At 38.1% G+C, this 7613-nt stretch overlaps 1 pseudogene; it reads left to right on the top strand.

Annotated features, from left to right (window-relative positions):
• Nucleotides 1-3362: 3362 nt before the first annotated feature.
• On the top strand, nucleotides 3363-6891 carry LOC125476072 (annotated as a pseudogene).
• Nucleotides 6892-7613: the final 722 nt, after the last annotated feature.

Below are 7613 nucleotides of genomic sequence, written 5' to 3'. Positions count from 1 at the left end.
TGAGAAATAAAAAGAAATATATAAATTTACACTGCCTATTTAAACTTTGAAAAATATCCTCAAACACAAATACCTTCTGATTTGATATTTCCGATAACAATTGTTGGTGAAAGGTCATCAGACTCATTGTCTCACACTTGCGTCTGGACCACATCTCCTCTCTTGGAAGGATCCTCATTGTAAGGATTTCAGAAATTCATAAATTGTGTTCGTTCAGTGTACATTATATATGCCAATTTTTATCAAATACTATTCATATTTAATTTGAAATAAAATTCTTTAAAATAATTTTTAATTATACAGCATACGATAAACGAACATGATTTAAAAATACCCGAGATTCTCACGAAAATGATCAAGAGAGAATCCTCTTTCCTTCCTCTCTTGGAACCTGCAAATTCTTTTGGGTTGGAAGGGCAGGTGCCCTGACGACTGAACATATATGAGCTATATACAATTACAAGGTAAAAATGTCTACATCCAACCCAACACTTTTTGCTGGCTAATCAAAAAGTCTTACTCCTTTCTTTTCCAATTTTTTCCCCATTCAAGTCTTATTCTATATTTGTGACCTAGAATTTAGTACATCGTTTTGTGTTGCAAGTATTGGTGCTTAACATTTAAACCCATTGACCAGTGTTGTAGTAATATTTTTGGAACACCGCTTGGTTAATTTAATGATGAGAAGAAATTCATCTTCAAAAAATGCTTAGTAACCTATTTATAAGACTTTGTCTTATGATCGACAGTGTTGATTCGTGCTTATGATCATAAGTGTTGATATTGTAAATCAAGTAAAACAAAAATTGTTTAGCAATCAATTTTAATAAATATATAGAAAGCTCTAATACTTTTACCAATTATGACCATATGTTTTTACAATGATCAATCGATCTCATACCTTATTGATTTTTGTAAAGACGATCTTTATATAATGATTTATAATATGGATTGTTCCAATCATTAACACAAACATCTTATGAATTGATTACAAAGTGGTATAAGGAGGAACACCTCCTCGTCATTTCGGGAGCAAAATGCTATTCATATTTTTGTTCACTTTGTTGAAAGATATTTCAATTCGAATCTCCCTCCCAGATAAAACAATTTAACCAGAATTTAGTGGAAGTTTAAAGATAATTAGTAATACCATTTTTATGGTGTGGATAATGCTAAGGAGACCAAATTTGTAGACTAAATTTATAAACTAAATGGTGTATTGCCAATAGAAAATGAGCACATTTATCAACACTTAATCAATAAACCAATTGTCAACTTCCATGTAATTTAGTTTCTCTAGCATTACTCTAAATATATTGAGTTTGAACTTGTTAAAAAGTCATTCTGACACACCCCGATCGAGATCAGGGCGTGCTGGCAGTCACGTGGAAGTGACGTAGCCATGTGCACAGTGCGGAAGCTAATAAAATAGTAACGTAAAAGTACGAATAAATAAAAACTAGCAAACATAAGATAAAAGTAATAAGTGCTAGCATAAGTGAGACACTAAGTTCAGAGCCAAAACGCCTAAAGCAGTCCAAAAGGAAAAGATGTGACAATAATACACCCGAAGGTGGCCCTACGCTGATGATCGTCTGTCAGAAATGCCGGGAAAGCCCTCTGGGGAACCACCAAAATTGCTAGCTAGCTAGAACCTGGAGGGGCGCAAAACAAAAGCGTGAGTGGGCAAAAACAAAGCTTTTCTAAAACCATTTTAACAAATAAGTTCTAACCCCTCGCCGTAAAACCTGTATACTTCCCAGAAAATAGACGTATGTACGTATATATAGATATGCCAATCATGCTCAAGAATATGCCATGTCGGAACCTCAGAATGAAATGCAAGTGCTCAGGTATAAATCACATCAATAACATATAATCTGGCAGCCGGAGTCACCTAACGTGACCTGTACGGCCGCATCTAGAGCTCAAATCTCAAAATCAATAACTAAACCTGCCCACGAGTCGGAACCACCTAAAGTGGTCTGTACGACAGGCCTGAGTGTAATACATATAAACGCTCTAGTGCTACGATCACGTGAAGGCTGTGCGAATAATCGCGGGTCACCTACGAGTCGGAACCACCTAAAGTGGTCTGTACGACAGAACTGTGCACCTAACTTGGATCCAAGCTGAGCGTGTGGTGTGGGAGGTGAACAACACGTGAAGGACTGTGCCCTACTCTGGGCGGGAGCACTAACACCGGGGGTGCAGGTTATGAGCTCTCTAAGCATCTCTAATCACTATTGAATGCAGATATTAAATAACGCTTACCTGGCACTTACCTGTGCGTCCACAGCACCAAATATGCATATGAATATAAATATATACTCCCAGTAATGCAACTAATAATGCATAAAAGACGATAATATAATGCATGGCATATAACTAATAAACATTTAAATTAATTTCTGGGGAAATATAAGTATATAGGTATATACGGAAAACCAAAAGCCCACTCACTGATAAGTGGAAGGATCGTAGCCCCCCTGCCTCGAGTGACCACGCTCGTTCTCGGGATACGTCTCACCTATATGCGAAAATACTATAAAAACGTTAATTTTAAAGCACATAACCTTCCTTTCGTAATAACTTCTCACACATTGCTCAAATTGGACAATTGAATATACCAACGTGCTCTACACAACCTCAAGATCACACCCAAATTTTTAGAAAAATTTTCCACCGCCGCACGTGCTGGCCAAGGCACGGCCACACGCGCCGGCCACGCGCAGGCACATGCCTGGCATGCTGACGGCGTCAACTGACGCCGTTAGGAATATTCCGTTAGTTCTAACGGATTCCGTCAACGGCGTCAGGAATATTCCGTCAGACTTGACGGAATATTCCGTCTCCTTCCCCGGCGAGACTCCGGCAACGTCGCCGGCGCCGGAAAACTGGAAAAATTTCAAACGTTGATATCTTGTTCGTTTTTCGTCCAAATTTCTTGAAATTACTACCAAATTGAAGCTTAGACCTAGGAGAACACAAATATACCACTTTTAAGGGTTAAAAACCACGAGATCTCACCTGTCCACACAATCCAATTCCGACCAACTTCGAATACGGTGATCCCGACGTCCAATTCCTTCAAACGAACTACTCCGAGACTCCTTAGGACCTCACCAAGCTACCTACAAGCTTCATTTTCCCTAAAACGTGAGAAATTACGTTTGCATGAATAGTACCCCAAATCGGACTTCGTGGAATCGACGTGAAAACGTTGATATTCTTACCTGAAAATGGTACGGTTGGGTTCCTACAAGCTCCACGAGTTCGAATATGGGTTTAGTTTCTTCGATCTGTGGGTGTTTAGTGTGCTTGTGTGTGTGTCCGTACATTTATGGTGAAAGGGAAGGGAAATGGGGCTCGGGGAAATCACAGGGAAAGGGACAAGGACAGGTGGGAAGTGTGGGAGTGTGTGTGTGGCTCCACACATGCCAACAAAGCTCACAATGACAATTAAACGTAAAGAAATCAAACTAGGGGCAATTTCGTCTTTTCACACGTACGTTAAAATGTTTTTGGGACGGGCTATCACACATTCTGCATTCTTTCATAGTGTTTTCTTTCTCCTAGACTTTTCATGAGATAGAATTGCAGGTTGACTATTTTAGAGTGCTTAATCATAAATAGCCAAGAAAAAAAAACACAACACCTCAATATTTTGTCTAGACTTAAACTCATTATTGTCATCACTGAGCACTACCGTACAATGGTATTCTTTTTCATTTTTAAGTTGGAGCTCTTAGGTTTAACTCTCATAAATGACGAGTTCGATACTAAATTATTATGTCTACGTCATCAAAATCATCTAAAATGAACAACAAAGACTTGATCGAACAAAAACTGTTATTAATTACTTATTTTGACATATCGAGTGTAGGTCAAAATTTTACCATATATCAAATTGTCGCATAAATGATCAAATTTAAATTTTAATATTTGACGTTCGACATCTCCTCTATAATAGTGTGCTTCTCCATTTACGGCCGAGTTCAAATCCTCACCTCGTTTAGACCCAAAACAAAAAGGGGCTTTCGAAGTACGATTCAAGGGCCCAAAAATGTTGAACCAAGCAAAGGCATCTTGTTTTGTTCACTCACGCTTTCCACTTTTTACAGTGTCCATGGCCATTGGCCACAATCAAATGCGCTTTGCCACCATAGCTATTCACTCGATTTCTCCAAGCTTTTGAATTCTAACACCCCGAACCCCCTCTTCTCTCTCTCTCTCTCTCTCTCTCTCTTTTTCTCTCTCTCCATATTTTCACCTTGCTGCTTCCGCAATATAGGTGCGGCAAACCTGGTTAGTATTTTCTTATACTTTAATTTACTCTCTCAGAAATTTATGTTTTGATTTCTCACATTTTGTCCTTTTATTTCTACTTATTTTACTTTACAGTTTATTGGGTTTTCGTTTTTCTCTTCGTTTTGTCTTTCAGGAATTCATAGGAACTTCTGCAAGTGTGAGATCAAGTGTACCAAATTCATGGAGTGCATGGTCCAAGCAATTATAGAAACACAGGTGAGTCTTTTACTTACTTTTGGGGGTTGAATTGGACTATATTTTGGTATACAATTTCTGCATTTGCAAATTTGCTCTTAGATGAGAAAAAAAATTGAATCTTTTGCTTGGTGGTCACTTTTTGGTGGATATATACTAGCCAAGCTTACCAAATGCTTCATTTGAGGTCAATGCGTTAGAATCATAGTAATTTGTGCCTTATGGGTGTTTGACATTCTATTCCTGAGTTAAATTGACGACTTGGTAACAGCGATACGTGGACTAAAAATAATCATTGTGGAGCTTCGAGTTCTCCCAAAATGACAAACAGTTTGTACAATTTGGTCGCAATGGTACAAGTGTGGCTTTTGCGCAGCCTAGAAGCGGGTTCACATTTGCCAAGTTATCAATCTAATGAAGGGTGAGACAGACAAATGGACAACAAGCATAAAGTGATACAATTTCAAAACCTTATACTGCAATGTGAGAAAATTAAAACCTTGTTGGCTCATTTTAAAATTCGCAATATATACGGACGTGTAAAATGTAGTTATCCCAAAAAGAATTTATGTTATGGTCATTTGATTTAGTAGTTTTTTTTTTCCCCTTGCATGCACAAATTATTCGTGTTTATTGGATATATTTTGTTTTATAGTTGTAATTAAAATAACTAGAAGAATCCCTTTTCCCCCCTTTCTGTGGGAAGTGTTTGGAGCTGCATCTAAAATATGGTTTGCATTTTGCAGCTTGTTGAGGCCCTTTTCAGGGCCTTTGTGGTGTTAGCAAGAAAAAATTGAGGGTCCTATGCCTTAAAAGTGGCCCAAACCTTGGTAATTGATTTCTTTCCTCTTTTAATTTCGATCCGAGTGGTTAGGATACCATGGCTAAACACATTTACTACACAATTAAGCCACGTTCATTACAGCTCTTTTGCCTTTCGTGAGCTCATTTTAAGATATGTTGAAAGCCTCCCCTGGTGTCAGACTCAGTGGTGGGCATTTTAAGAAATTTTTCCCAGATGTCTGTTGTCTTTTTTATCTGTTACTTTTCCAATGTGAGATGCATGGGACTGTTGGATGAAATTTTCTAGAGTTTCTTATTTCTTTGAAGTCTTTAGGACTGACAACAATCGTATACAGTATCTTTCATTTATTGACTACGACTTCTCACACGATCATGTTAATTTTTCATTATTTTTTGTTAGTATGGTCTGGTTCAGTAGATATCCGATGAATAGCACATAAAGAGACTATTTTGTAGGTTGTCACTAGTTATGATCTTCCTTTCTATAGAGGCTGTAGCATCAGAGGTTCGATTATATGCGATATTGAACAAACTGAACCAACATGGTATGACCCTTCCCTGTCATATTCATTGACATGTATGAGTTTGTGTTTTACCTTCATACTTTTGCATATTTGCCTAATTCTAGATTCTGCAGTAGTATAAGGCAGATAGGGGGTGCAATGAGAGGTGCAGGTGCTGAGCAACTTTCAGTGCTAGTAAGATCTGTGGTTGAAAGCAAAACAAGAAAGAATGTGCTTCGCTTTTTTTATGCACTTGGATACAATTTGGACCATGAGCTGCTAAGGGTGGGATTTTCCTTCCATTTCCAGAAGGGCACGCAGATCAGTGTGACCGTGTCATCAGTTAATAAGATGCTACAACTGGAAACTATACTGATGTTGAAGTAACAGCTCCTGCTACATCTGAAAACTATACTGATGTTGTTGCTGCAGTATCATCTTTTTGTGAATATCTTGCATCGTAAGTTTCCTTTTTCTATCAAGAAGCATTAATTCCTTGTATGTCTCATGGCTAGGGGTCCCAACTGTCTACGCTTGAAAACCAAACAGAATGGTCCATTTGTGTCTGGTTTATCTATAGGCTGGACAACCTCTACCTTCTCTTATTCATAAATAAGAGTTGGTTGGTTGGTTGATCAGCAGTCATAACGGCCCAAGCGATCCAAATTGACTATTTCTTGCACAATGGTTGATCATATTATAAGTGATGAGACTACATGAGAGTGCATATTATTTGCATAAACCTGATAATTGTTGGTCCTTAACCATGATTAGGCAAACTGATTTTAAGGTTTATGATGCACATGATGAAAATTTGTTTACTTGACTCGTACACCTGGAATTGATCTCTCAGGCTCCTGCATTTGTCAAAACCGGGTATTTCAACTGGGGTTGTTCCTACTGCTGCTGCGGCTGCTGCATCTCTTTATCAGATGGTGGGGGTACGACCTTATAAGTAGAGGTTGTATATTGCTTTGATTTTAGTATCTCATGTCAATGGTGAATGATATATCATTTATGGTAATCAGAACTGCTTGTCAAACTTCGTATTAACTCCCAAGTAGTTTCTCTTTCGGATTGCTAAAACTTCAGATAGTTATGGTAAATGGCAATCATAGGTCTTTTCTTTTAATAATTAGGCATCTATTGGGTACTGAATAAAACATGTAGCATTGGCTAGATAGAGGACCAAAGGATAGACTGACTAAGTTAGCTCTAGGTCATTAGGAGGGTTGGTGGTGAGTGGGTAGGCACTGGTGGTAATTACTAAGTACTAATTACCCTAGTTTGTGGGGAGGGTTTGGCTAAATCACTTAACAATTTGTTAATGGTCGTGGGTCGTTCGTCGTTCTATATGCAGATCGGAACGGTTGAGATGGACCTTTGGTCCAATATAATTAGAAAGGAAGATTTATGTTTTTGTGTCTTCCCTTGTCTTTCGGTCAATCATGTTTGAACTCTCAAGGGCCTTTGGCCATCAAGGTTTCCAGAATAAATACAAGGTATACTGGGGAGAAGGGGTCGGGAATAGAACCTCGAGTGTAGAAGTAAATGCTTAAAACTACTTTGTCAAGAGCGATTACGTTGGTGCATTGCTTTTTATTCTTTTTTCCTTTTCTAGGTGAGTAGCATCCCAGATCGAGTTCCAATAATTCCTACAATAAAGGACGTAAAACACGTTGGGTAATGCTAGAGAGATCTTATACCAAATTTGCAAACCAAATGATGTGGTTGTAGATGTTGAATTTTTAATTAAGTGTAGATTAACATACTTATTTCTTATTGACGACATATTATTTG

The sequence above is a fragment of a genome, unplaced genomic scaffold (assembly GCF_019419815.1).
Source record: "Pyrus x bretschneideri cultivar Hongxiangsu unplaced genomic scaffold, Pyrus_bretschneideri_v1 Contig17, whole genome shotgun sequence".
Lineage (NCBI taxonomy): Eukaryota > Viridiplantae > Streptophyta > Magnoliopsida > Rosales > Rosaceae > Pyrus > Pyrus x bretschneideri.
Note: the sequence above shows the minus strand (reverse complement) of the source record. Positions and strands in the feature narration are given on the sequence as shown.